Consider the following 13955-nt stretch of genomic DNA (forward strand, 5'->3'; position numbering starts at 1 on the left):
TTTGGAGAGCTGAATACAAGCAGTGCTGCTCCCCCTCCTTCACAGTCCTTGGAGTGCTAGAGAGAGAATATTTATTGCATAACCCCCCCCCCCCCCCCACACACACACACACACACGCACACACACTTTGCAGGATTGAAAATAGAAACTGACAAGCATACACACAAACATATAGATACTGTTCACCTGTAACAACTACAAAAAGAAAAAAAAAATCGGAGCAATATTTTTATTACATTTTTATTTAACCAAGAAGTTCCACATATTAAAATCGGTTTTGCAAAGGATAATAGGGACATCAACTTAACTGTAGACACACATACAATTTTCACATCATATAATTACCTTTTCCCTTAAAAACAGGAGCAGTTTGGGGTTTCCTCTGGAATTGCAGTACAGTAGATAAACGAGGAAGAGGCACTCCAGTTATACCATTTTAAATATTTAATTAGAATGTGACCCCTGAGATATTCACGGGTAAACTGTCTATTGAAAGGTAAAGGGATAATCGCTAGATATTTTAATTATTTTCAGTGCATTTTCTGTAATTACGATTTGGATGTAAAAAGTTAATTTAATTATTTACATTTTCCACGACAAATTTCCTACTATTTCCACATCAGTCTCTGTCCCGTCAGAGTATTGCTATGGTAGTTATCAGCAGAGATCGCATTCAGTACTTTTAAATCTTCATATTCAGGATTACCATCCCTTCCCTGCAGCCTCTTGCGCACGCGTTCTGAGCAGTAAGAAGACAACTCATCCATCGGCTTCTTCTCTCTTCGATTGCAATACAAATCGTTAAGGAAAAGTCGTCGTCCGCCGATGATCTGCAATACGAATCCCATTTCGCCAGAAATGTAGATCTGTATTGAGAAGACAAAGGAGAACACCACCTGCTACGTCCGTTAGAATTTGAGCAACTTGGTGCAAAGGATGTCGCATTATCCCGCAGATCGCGAGATTCCAATTTTGTATTTATAATAATCGTACTGACTCTGACGTGTCGTCGGCATGTTATTTAATAATATATACTAATTACTGGTTAAAATCATTTTAGTTGAGAGTAGAGCTTTTATTTCTTTTTCCAAATAGCGCGTCATCATACTCTGCAGAGACCCCTCCCTTCGCTGCAAAGCTAAGAACTGGTTGGCTTTTGATGACATCACCAGATAGTGAAATGTGGGCGGGTTCTGAGCTGCGAGGGGACAGGGGTGCTAGCGGAGATCATTCTGGATGTTATTCTGGGGAAACACTAAAGAGTGCTCAGTACTAAAGCCGGACCGAATACCTTTCCTTAATGGGAGTTTAACATCAGTTTTGTATATGTATATGTTTCATAACGTATTGTGTTGTTTCAAGTGAAATCTTCCTAACGTGTTTAGTTTCTGATTAGATGTGGCCGTTTCGGGTTCAGTGCTACCACGAAGGAAGGGTGGATCGGCGCGCTCCCGAGAGGAGTACGGAGGAAAGCCAGCACTGAAGGGACACTTCCTGTTTTGGCGATTCGGTGGGGAAGGAAGACAAAGGGCCCTTAAACAGATGATAATTCGCTTCTGCATTTCACTTTCCCAGCACAACCGTGCATAGTTTTTTTTCATTCACAGGTTTTGCTAAATTGACTTAGTTGTTCATGTCCCTTTTTAGATAAGGACTTGGAGTAGCGTTGCCTTTCAAGCTGGGTAAAGTAATTTATGAAGGCCATCTCACTGAATCTGAATGAATATCTGCCTCCTATTCACTTACTTGGTAAAACCTAAAGCATGCCAAGTCCATGCATAACAGTGCACGCTAAGCAGAAGACCTCTCCGTTCTTAAAACATTTATATATGCAAGCAGATACTGTTCCCATAAAATGCAGTTAACCACTATTGTAAAATCTCGCGTCTGGTACATAATTAACTGGCAAATGAGTGAAATCAGTTGTATCGTTACTCCAAGTGTAATAACTGACTGCAATCTTGCTTCAAATACAAGTAACGGTTTCCCACAGATGACTAAGACCTAGCGCTACAATTTCGCAGTGGAATGCAAAACGGATGCCGATGGCCAACGCCCAAATTGAGGTTTAAAGGAGAATTAAAACTTAGTCATATAGCCTACCCCTCCTGCTCTCTGAAGCAAAGGCAATTTATGCGCAGAGCAGTTCTCTGTGGATCTATGTCGCGTGGGCTGCTCAATTCTGGGACTTCCTTTTCAAGCGCCTCCTGGTGTGTGCTAGAGGAAATCAAATACAGGTTGCATTTATGAAATCCCCATTGACGTCATATTTATCCGTAGGTAGATGTTTCGACGAATGTAATCATTTCCAGTTGGAATTTAGGCCAACCTAACTGCTTTTCTGCTGCTTTGGAACAATTGTCCATTAACGAAATCACGAGAAAACCAGGGAAGAATCTTAAACCAAGAAAGACCTGTGTCAATGTGAATGACACACTGGGACACTGTGGTCGGTTTGGTGAAGGTTAACAATTACATTGACTTAAAAACTAATGTCAGCCACATAATTTCTTGGATGATCAAAGCAGTAGCTCTAACAGCCATTCTGAATTGACAGGCTGTCAGTACACTTGAATAATGTCAGAGTTATGTGAAGTTATGCTTTTAACGAAGTTGCCACTTACATAGGAGACTTAACTGTCCCAGGGCCAGGTTTTTACCTTGTTTAGATATGACAGTTGTTCATGTCCTGTGTCCCACGTTATTCAGTGTGAAAAGTGGCAAATCTGAATGACTGTCGCGTAAAGCATGGTTTTAGTGCAGACCTTCAATGGATATTGAGCCATGTTAAATATTAGAATATTCGCAGTACCTGTAGTGAATGTATTTAAAATGGAAACGGATACATGGATCAAACAAATTCAAGGTCTGCATATTGTGCACCCATGTGCTGTGCCAGGATCAAACTATGCCCTTCAGTTGAGGGAGTTTTAGAGCACGCCAAATTTAACTTCAGTGAGAAATTAACACAAATACACACAACTCCCAAGTCATAGTAGACTCATTTCCATAATCGCTATAGGCTACAATAACACAGGCTAATTCACAGGGTACCTTCTGCATTTCTCTAAATATACCTTGTAGTCTTCATTTAGCAAAGTTAGTTATCCGAAAGAAGAAAAAAAAACATCAAATTCATTGGTGGTTACAAGTCTGATTCGAAATTAGCAGAGGTTTATAAATCAAGACGGAAGTGGAATGCTGTTAATGACACAATTGGCATGTTGTTAACTCCTTAAACCAAAAGGTGGCGTCAGTACACAACAAATGTTGCAATTCTCCAATTATTTATGTCAACTTCACTTTATTTACATTAAGTAGTTTGTTATTGATCCCTCAAAACTTAATAAAAACATTTTCCAGGACGATTTTGCATATTGTTTCTTTGCATTTCTTTTTGCATGTTTTTTAAAAATATATATTGTGCAAGAGCGATAAATGCATTTTACCTTTACATGATCATTTCTAAATTCTCAAATATGATATACCTCATAATTGTATTGATGTGGTATTCTTCTATTTTCTGATAAGGCTTGGTTTGGCGTTTCTTACAGGGAAAGATTTCGTCCTTAATATACAAAGAAACGCTCATGACAAAGTCGTGGCAAACCCGAGATGGCATTCTTGACACCCAGGCAATTCATTCAAATGTTTTCCTTTAATGGCGGTGTCTTCATTTGCACTAACACATATACACTCACGCGCTCTGGCCACTCGCTTTTGGTTTAGGCTCATGTTTTTCGGATTTAGCAGATTTGTACTTATATGGGGATGGTCGTAACGAACAGTAAACATGTATGGCAGTATGTAGCCTATTGCTCCAGCATTTTGCTACCTTAAGTTGTGAAATAACGTTTTTCTTCGCCAACGGTTATTTTGCGCGGATGGCCATTGCCATCCATTATTTGCACTCCGTGTGTATTTCATCCTGGCCAGAGTGCGACCTCTTACCAGTCATCCTGCATAATAAGAGACCCTGTTTACGTCACATACATGTTCTGTAGCTCGAGGAAAGCTAACATGCGGCGCAAACTTTGAGAGACGTCCACAAGCGGCAGAACCTAGCGGCGCAGCCTTGCTTGGCCTACATGTTTCCAAATAATTTTACCGACAGATATATTTGTAGATTTCTCTACTGTAACTGTGCATTCTGAAACCCGAGTGTATTTGAAAAGGACGGGACCAAAGCAGACATGGAACTCTCATGCCTGGAAAAGTACACCGTGAAAAATACCGTGATTACATCTCGGCTAGACCCGAACCTCCTGCAAGATGACAGGGTTTTGGAGAGCTTGCTCAGCTTCGAGGAACACTTTCTTCCTCGGGTTTCTTATTTTAAGTGCGTCCAAACCGAAGTTAAACCATATATGCGGAGTATGCTTACAAATTGGATGCTGGAGGTTTGTATCCTTAGCTGCAGATAAGGTTGCACTTCCGCGGAGGACAGTTCGTTTTAGACTAGCAAAACTGAAAGTGCGCTCTCATCCTGTCAAATTTTATTTCAAATGGAGACTGTTCATTTGGTGTATCTGTATAGGCTATTTAATCAGAAGTTTCAAAGCTGTTTAAGCATGGGAGCTTTATTATGCAGAAGCCTGGCTGAACGCAGTGAGAAATTTCGCTTGCCCACTGGAACATAAAGTGGCCACGGGAAAAGCTTATCGTGCAATTGCGTAGCCGACGAGAGCTTTAAAAACATAACCTACTTTAATACTATTTCATAGATATAGCCTACTTCCTTGCCCACGTATGCGCTATCTTAAAAATCGTATCCCTGCACGAAGATATGACCACAACGCCATGTTGGGATTAAACCAAATCATTGCATTTCGTTAGGCACGACTTGGTAGTTGCACAAATCAAGTCTTAAAAGTCGACCATGCATGCTATTGATTAGTCTTTACGATTCGTTTTTACAGTGTTCTTTATTTCTAAAAATAGGCCTTGTTCGGATATTTTCTAAGAAATAGGCTAGCTAGCCTGTTCCAGGAAGAGACGTGACACTCGTTCATGCTGTCACTTCTGTACAGGAACTCATTTTGTAGTTCCTAATATTGCCTAAAATGTTATTAGATGATTAATGTTTTTATTGTTGTTATTTTTCCTTAATGCACAATTGCCGACAATTGGCAAGCTTGAAAATTAGCGCGAAATACTTTAAAAACGCCTAAATTTACTGTGGCATGTGGAAAGCGTCAAAGCCAATAGCAACAAAAAAAGCCTTTTTAAAATAACTTGTCCACAAACGAAAACGACACTGAAATCATGCAACTATTGTCGTTCTATTCCAAACATTCACGAAAGCAATCTCAGAATTGGTTTTTACATTTGGGCTATTTCATTGGTCAACAAACATTTTGGGATGCTGGTGGTGGTGACTGAATTAGACTATAGGAAACTATTAAAAGTTTCAGTGACAAAACATAAATATTTATTCTCCTAAATAAATAACACAAAACAAGCAATTACTCGTATATAAAATATCCATATCTTTTTACTTTATGTTGATGTCACATTCTCATATTTGCAATGAATGGGGCAAAGTAAATAACTAGTCATATTTTAGAATTACTCATAAAAAATAAAAAAAATCAGCCGTAGGTTTTTATGGGATTAAAGGGAATAAGCTTGAATAACATTGCATTGCAGCTGGAATCGAGATACTGACAGGTGATCACGTCTCTTGTGGGGGTGAGGGATGGACTGAGGGGGCCTTGGGGGGCGAAAAGGTGGAGGACCGCTGTTTTTCACCAAGCCGGAGTCAATTGACGTCTCTCTGTTGCAGGTCTGCGAGCGTAAATGCGAAGACGGCGTGTTCACGTTAGCTGTGAACTACCTGGACAGGTTTTTAGCCGTGGTGCCCACTAGGAAGGGTCACCTGCAGCTGCTTGGTGCGGTGTGCCTGTTCCTGGCATCCAAGCTAAAGGAGGCGCGGCGGCTAGCCCCGGTGGAACTCTGCGCCTTTACCGACAATGCCATTAAACCGGATGCGCTGCTGGTAAGAAACCGTCGGCTTCCGCTGTGGGCAGTGTGAAGCCTGCTGTCCCAACCAACTTGAATCAGCTTGTTATAGAGCACCTACAATGGGATTATCCACCTTGATTGATGTTACCTGTGTGACATTTCAATTTGATGCATGATGCCTTCCAGTTACAGCTGTTGCCCACCATCAAATTATGCTATTGGATAAAATAATTTCAAGCTGATTAATGATCTATATTATGGTACTAATGAAAAGTATACGTAGATGTGGAACATAATGCACAACTTGCGTCATTCTTTCAGAACTGTAAGCACTTTTCCTGTAAAGGTCTGATTAGGGTACATTTTATCTTGTTTTACAAAAGTGCATCGCTTTAAAGTAAATTACTGCACTCCAGTAATGGACTGTGAGCTACTTAAGACCGAGGTGTCAAACAGTCCCCGAAGGTCGCGCGCGGTCTGCAGGTTTTTGCCTTGTTTCAATCCGATGCCAATTTAGGTCTTGGAAACAAGGCGTGTGGGCTGTTTAACCAATCATTGACTTAAGTGGATCACGTACATGCTGAGACACACTGAAAACCGGCAGATAGTTTGGCTCAGGACACCCTACTACACCCCTGACTTCAGATGATTCTAGTCTGAATCATCATCTAGTGGCAGGTAAGCGTTTACTTGCCGTGAGGTCGTGTCTGAGCGGTGGCTTACCCCATCGACGGAGGGCCAGCGGGTCTACGGGTTTAGTTATCCTCATGCAGCCATTCATTGTGGTTGATATTCGTCTGTGTCCTCCTGAACATTGTAGCACTTGTTAACAATGGCGAAACGCACAAATGCTATTTGAGTTTTTGGCGTTTTTATATTTCCGCGGCGCGAAAGCGCTTTTCTGCAGTTTCAGTCGTCAGCCACGTTAAAACACGTCGGTCTGTCACGGGGCAGGCTTCCCCTTTTCCGCGTTACGTAAGCAGGTTCCTGCCGCTCTGCCCGCCGGGGGCTCGTCTGTGTGAGGGCAGCGGAATGCAGTTTGCCTGCCGAAGCTCTGTGTAGCCGTGCTGTTGGGCGCAGATGTGGGCGGGGCTATATCTGTAAGTGTCAGTGGACACCTGGGGTGTAAGCAGCTGGCCTGGCCTGGTACCTGGACCCCCCATACCTCTGCTGTGCCTGTCCATTGCGTCATGGCCACCAACTGTTCTGGACATCTACCAGGAAGCAGGAAGCTCTGCCCCTCTGGTCCTCTCCTCCAGTCTGATCTGGACGAGGGGACGGGACTTCCTCTGATGAGGGCGGGGCTACTGGAGAATATTCCTGACTGACACCTCTGGGAAAAGCAGGACATACAGTATGGATGGAGGAGGAGGAGGAGGAGGAGGAGGAGGGAGGTGTGCGAATGCCTCCCGGTGCTTGAATGGGTTCCTACAGCCTCGTGCGTATGGTCTCTGCATGTCTGCCTTCCTGGTTGACAAATTGAAACAGGAAACTGGCGGCCACTTGAACCAGAATCGTCTTTTAGCTTTTTTCTCCCCCCTTTTCTGGTGAGGATTTCCTGTAAAGATGGGCCTGAGGACGTGTGGTCAGGGACCAGTGGCTTACAGGAATACGCAGATGTGGTTCACTGGGCAGGGAAAGAAGGTGTTCCGGTCCCCTGGCCACAGGAATGCAAGAGCAGGATCTATCCCAGATTAGTCACTCAGCATAGCTTACTCATTGCTTTTCCTGAGGAAGAAAACAGGACATTTCTTTTCTTCCAGCACTGACGCCAGGGTAGTTTTTCTTTGACAGTGCTCGGGTGTGTTGATGATGATAGCAGTAGACGGCGGTAGTCAGTTTTGGCAGTTGGTGTTAGCAGTAGCTGTTGGTAGTAGATTTTGGGTGTAGATGATGGAGGTAAATGCTGGTGGTAGATGTTGGTTGTAGATGATGAAGGTTGATGCTGGTGGTAGATGTTGGTAGTAGATGATGGAAGTAGATGTTAGTAGATGATGGAGGTAGATGCTGGTGGTAGATGCTGTTAGTAGATGATGGAGGTGGGAGGTGGTGGTAGATGTTGGTAGTAGATGATGGAGGTAGATGCTGGTGGTAGATGTTGGTAGCAGATCATGGAGGTAGATGCTGGTGGGAGGTGGTGGGGGAAGATGGTGGCGCCCTGGCTCTCAGGGTGTTATGCGCTCTCTCTCCAGCAGTGGGAGCTGCTGGTCGTGGATAAGCTGAATTGGGATCTGGCTGCCGTCGTGCCGAATGACTTCATCGAGCCCATTGTGGCGAAGCTCCCGCTGCCCGGTGACAAGCTGCCGTTGATCCGCAAGCACGTGCAGGCCCTCGTGGCTCTCTGTGCCACAGGTACTCTCCTGGATTTATCTTCCTAAAGGGATATGTGTCATAACCCACACAAATATATACAGTGTGAATATAGGACACGAAGCAGAAACTGAAACAAATGCCCACTGCTCATAATGCTCCAATGTGACATTAGTATCTGTGTGGGGGTCGGTAGGGGCATTAGTATCTGTGTGGGGGTCAGTAGGGGCATTAGTATCTGTGTGGGGGTCAGTAGGGGCATTAGTACCTGTGTGGGGGATGGTAAAGGGTTAATAGTGTGTGCTGGTTGATTGGCGGTTTGGTGATCAGTGATCAGTAAGTGCTGCTCCTGGGTGTGCTGTGCTGTGTTCTCAGAGTTCAGCTTCACTGCGTACCCCCCCTCCATGATGGCCGCCGCCACCATAGGGGCGGTCATCCGCAAGCTGCAGCTGGACAGCACTGACCCGGCGCGGTCCGCCGACAACCTGCTGGCCAAAATGATCCACGCGGAGACGGTGAGTGAGCCGAGCCAGGCCGGGCCAGGCCGGGCCGGGCCGAGCCGAGCCGAGCCGAGCCGAGCCGAGCCGAGCCGAGCCGCCTGCGTTTGCGGAGGAGGGGAGAGCGGGAAACCGCTGAGCGGCCTCCTGCTGCGGAGACGAGTAAGACAGGATCGCTGTGAACCCACCGGCTCCAGCGGCTCCTGTTCCCCAGAGTAGCAGAGCGCTCGGTCAGTCAGTGACTCGAGCCGGCTTTTTGAAACGAAGCCAATGTTCACCATGGGAGCCCAGCCACCCGGCCCGGTACTTCTAACCCCTGAAGGAAGCACTGGGGTTGCCTATCAGACAGAGACTAGCCGGGTATTTTTCTGTAGCTTGACTGAGACCTGGTGTGTGTGTGTGTGTGCGTGCGTGTGCGTGTGCATGTGTTTCTGAGATGGCATGAGGAAAACTATGCGCGCAGTGTCACTGGCTGTGCTGTTTTTAGCAGAATGCTCTTTCATACCAGCCCTATGTCAGCTCTCTCTGTGACCCCGTCCCAACACTTTGACCCATCCCTCTGTGTCCCTGTCCCAACACCCTTTTCCAGACACCCCCTCCCCCACCTGCCCAGGATCCCAGATTGGGTGGGATCAGTATTTGTGTTTTGGTGCAGAGCTGGCACCTCACTGTGAGGACCGCTGGAGAGGGAGCCTCCCTACACGGGCCTGCATTCCTGTGGCGGGACACGGGCTGTTCCAGTACATTTTCCATGGTTTCGTTTTCGGGGAAGAGAATCTGCACTCTGTGGTCAAGGGTCGGGTCTCGGGGGATGTGGAAAACAGGAGGACCGGACCCTCGCTGTTAAGGCAGGGAATCTTCACTCGGAAGAGTCTGAACAGCCAGCTGGCCCTTCTCCGCCGCAACGTTTATCTGGCTTTGCGTTCGCGTCTTTATTTCTTTAACGAAGTGCTTCCTGTCAGTCAAGGACAGCAGGGCGGGGTCCACCGGCTCGCTTCAGCTAAGCACAACCTGCTCGTTGCTGCCCTCTTCTGTCAGCCGGTGTTGTGTACAGCTGCCTCAAGAAACAGAGCTACACTGAAGGGCCACCCTGTTTCAATTAACAGTGAGTTTCAGGAGGTCTCTGTCTGGCCTGTTCCACTCGCCAAAGTGCGTTCTTTAATGCGCAGTGAGACCTCACACCACAGTCTGGTGCTGGTGCTGCTGAGAGAGGGATGGAGGGAGGGAGAGGGAATTACAGTTTAATGTATATTCTCTAAATCTTTGGCGACATATCTGCTTATACTACAGAGAGAGAGAGAGTGTGTGTGTGTGTGTGTATGAGAGAGAGAGAGAGAGTGTTTGTGAGAGAGAGGGGGGTTCAGGGCAGGGGGCACGCAGTTCTACAGAGTTTTTATCCCGTTTGACTTTAGTCAGAGTATAGAATGCCCGGTTGTAATTGTAGGCCACCCTCTTCAGTACCACATCGTTTTCAGTCTGCCCAGCTGCTGAGAAGGGGCACTGTGCAGCTGAGGCAGCTGGAGCAGCTGGAGGAGGCAGGTGGCCACCTAACTGATGAACACTGGGGAAGTGCAGCTGCACCCTGATTTTAAAAAAAACCGTGATCATGTAATCGATATACCGCGGCGTCGTTATAATTAAGCGTCTCTCCCTCTCTCACAGGACCGCCTGAAGGCCTGCCAGGAGCAGATTGAGCGTTTCCTGGTGACCGGTCTGCAGGAGGGGCGGTGGTCACTCAAACGGGCCGAAGAGGGGGCCGACGCCGAGGGGCCGGACCCCCCTGCACCTGTCCTGTGCCCCCACTGATGTTCGGGATGTTCACCTTTGATTCATGTTCAAATTATTATTATTATTTTTTTTTTTTAATTGGTATTTTGTTTACTCACTGTTGTTATTGTATGTGCTTAATATAGTTATACATTATAAGCAGAAGAAGGCTACCCTGAAAGCTTTTGAGCTTGCAATTGCACTGGCTTAGGATTGGTTGTATGGAGTTAGTATTCAGTCTTTTATTATTATTATTATTATTATTATTATTATTTCAGGGATTTGTGAGATAGAGGGAAGGGCATGGGGTAGAATGCTTCATTTGTCTGAGTTACAGTACAGCTGTACTGCTGCTTACTATTAATAGTCATCCACAATTTGGCGAGGGCTGGACCTAGCCAATCAGGAGGAGGGGGTCATGGGGGGGTAGAGGGCATTGCCCCCGACTAAGACCCAATCAGAGAGGCATGGATTTCCTATGCTGTTACTAGGGCACTTAGGAGCATCACATTTCATTCCTAAAGATAGCGCATTCGTTGCTCAAGCTACTGAGCTGGAAATGACCAGGAATATTGCTGCAGATGGATAGACAGACAGTGTTTTAGTATTTAATTTGTGTTCATTTCTTTTTGTTTTCATAATGTTTTGTGGGTTAGTAGGAAGTGCCAGAATGTGTGGTGGTGTGGTGTAGAAAGCTAAAACTGTAGGTGGCGCTAGAGTAGTTCGGTGAGTGAAGGTGCATAGAGAAGGGAGACTGAGTGGCTCCAGGTGGTATGAGACGTGATCAAAGCACTTAGAAAACAACTACTTCCACCAAAAAGTTTAAATTATAGTTTTGTTTTTTTTTTCCTTTTTCAGTCATGTTTTGGAGCTGGTTTCCTCCGGGTGTTTAGGTGTTTCCTTGGTAACGGCTAACTATGAACATTCCAAGGGAAAAGTAGTCAACAGTGGAATGTCAGTCCATTAATGTCAGTCCATTTCACAAGATACTTGAAAATGAGAGTGAATTAATCAGTCAATTCAAATGGGGAAACATACCTCAGTAAATATAGAGACCACAGACACAGTTTACCCTTTTGATTTTGGGTTTTTTGTTTTTGTTGATTTGTTTGATTTGTTGTTAGCTTTAGTTTGGTTCTTCTTACTTGAATTTTGAATGTCTTGCCCCCCCCTACCCCACCCCCGTTTCTGCACTTTAATCCTGAGACGGTCCTCGTCTGGCTGAAGATATGCCGTCCACATTGTGTGGGCTAGCATCAGCTGTTACTGTCCTTGAGCCCAGAGCACTCTGAAAGAGGGTACGTCATGGAATGATGGGGGAGTGGGGGCTTGATTGGTTCATTGTCTGGGACTAGGACTCATACGGTAAGGCACTGGAAAGTTTGAGGCTCAGCTGGGTGTAATGTTTTCATTCCTGCCTTATGAATAAGTGGATTTCCTGGAAAAATGCAGTGTAAAAATACACTGTTTAACCAGGCCACCTTGAATGTCCTCTGTGGCATCGACCCCCCCCCCCCCCCTCCCCAACCCAACCATCACACCCTTAAACTCCTCCATCTTTAAACAAAATGTTGGTCTTTAAAGGCCTGTCAGCTCTTGAACAGCTCTTGAAAACCTCTTGAAATGTTGGAGTCGTCGACTTTGATAACTCCTTGACTTGATTATAGCAACGAATCGTCAATAAATGCAATCTTTTTTTTTTCTTTTTTTTTTGTTGAGGATAGTGGGTCTGGATAGAGTCTGGGTTTAATTTGGCCACTTTGGATCTGTGTTCCAAAGTGACGAAATGATTAGAGCAGGGAGGAGTGAGGAATCCTCGTATCACTTTTTTTTTTCTGCTGCTGCTAAGAAAGAGTGTTTCATTCTCGCACACTGATAACTTTCCTGAGCTGTGACAGGTACATGGAGTGTGCTGCTGCTTAACAGAGTTTTGGGTGATAGCACATTTATATCACCGCCGTATACAACAGGGAACTTGGAGGCCACTTGCTTTCCTGCCTTTGCATTGCCTTGCCGGTTCACTGGGCTGAAAAAATGGCCATGGTGTGGGAAAATGCTGAAACCCCAATTGAACGCGATTGGTCAATGCCTGGGCGTGACAGCGTTAGAGCGGGGTGCTTAAACTGGCTGCTGACCGAAAAAAAAAACTACAAATACCTGCAGACACTGCGGCTCTCCAGGAATTGAGTTTGCCACGCCTGCAGTGGAGCGTTCGGGATCAGTCATATTGCAGATGGCATTGCATATATAAATATATATGTGAGACTGCATTATTTTTGACCAAAACTAATAAAAACAGCGTAATGACGGTATGTAAACTTTTTTCCCTTTTGTACAAAAGTTGAGTCATGCTGAAATTCACTGACCAATGGGATTGGAGCTGTTTCACTCTGTTATATCAATAAGATGTTTTTCCACAGTGAAAATGACACGTGTATATGGTTTTGTGGGTCTGTTTGCTGGGATGCTTTGCTGCTACGATTGCTTCAGGCCAATGCGTTTTTGTTTTTGTCGTCACAATGCGTTTCTGCAGCGTGAGTTTGGTGGCTTGACGGAGTCAGACGTTCCACCAGTTTCAAACGTTAGCACAAGACAGCACTGTTTGTGATTGATCTGTTCTTTATTCATTTATTTCACATATTGCAAATGATATCTATAAATGGTGTTCGGTCAACACATGCACAAAACCACTTATTTTGTTGTTCTACTTCATTTCATTTGATGGTTATTTTTTCTTATTTTTTGTAAAAATAGCAGAGGAGTTTTTTTCCTGTCTGTCACCCCTCTTCTGTGTTGTGGGAGGCACGTGCTGCCCTTAATAAAGAAGCTGCAGTGGCTGCCTTATTTATTTTTAGTTATTTTTTTATTGGTTTTCACACATTACGACGCATGAACAACACCGGCACCCACCCACTTCCCCCCCCACACACACTGCACCTCCTCCAAACCCACCCCGCTACACCCCACTCTAATACCTACACAAAATCACAGTCATGTCAAAAAAAAAGCTCTTCCTGCTGACCAAATAGTGAGCAGAAATGAACGTACCTGTCCAGTGTACATGGTCAATTGGGCTGAAGACTGGGCAACACTGTTGAAATAAGATTACAAGATTGTGGGAGAGTGCCACTGTTAACACATTTAGCGCTGTTACCTTTCTGAACAATCTTGAAATGTCAGCTGGTTCTATTTTAATAGCACTTTCCAGTATCATTTGAAATAGGTAATGAATTAACCTTTAGATCATAACAAGTGGTTCTGGCACGAAAAAAAAACGAATGTCAGCTCGTTTCATATAGGGGAAAAATGCAAGAAACATATTCCACACACAGCCGTTGTCTCACCAGATTTCTCTCGTTGTACATTTTTTAATGTGCCATGAAGTGAATGGCATTTGTTTCGAGATTGATCGGCAGA

At 44.9% G+C, this 13955-nt stretch overlaps 1 pseudogene; it reads left to right on the top strand.

The window, feature by feature from the left end:
• Positions 1-3474: 3474 nt before the first annotated feature.
• LOC118218849 lies at positions 3475-13386 on the top strand (annotated as a pseudogene).
• The last annotated feature ends 569 nt before the right edge of the window (positions 13387-13955 follow it).

Source organism: Anguilla anguilla, chromosome 19 (assembly GCF_013347855.1).
Source record: "Anguilla anguilla isolate fAngAng1 chromosome 19, fAngAng1.pri, whole genome shotgun sequence".
Taxonomy (NCBI): domain Eukaryota; kingdom Metazoa; phylum Chordata; class Actinopteri; order Anguilliformes; family Anguillidae; genus Anguilla; species Anguilla anguilla.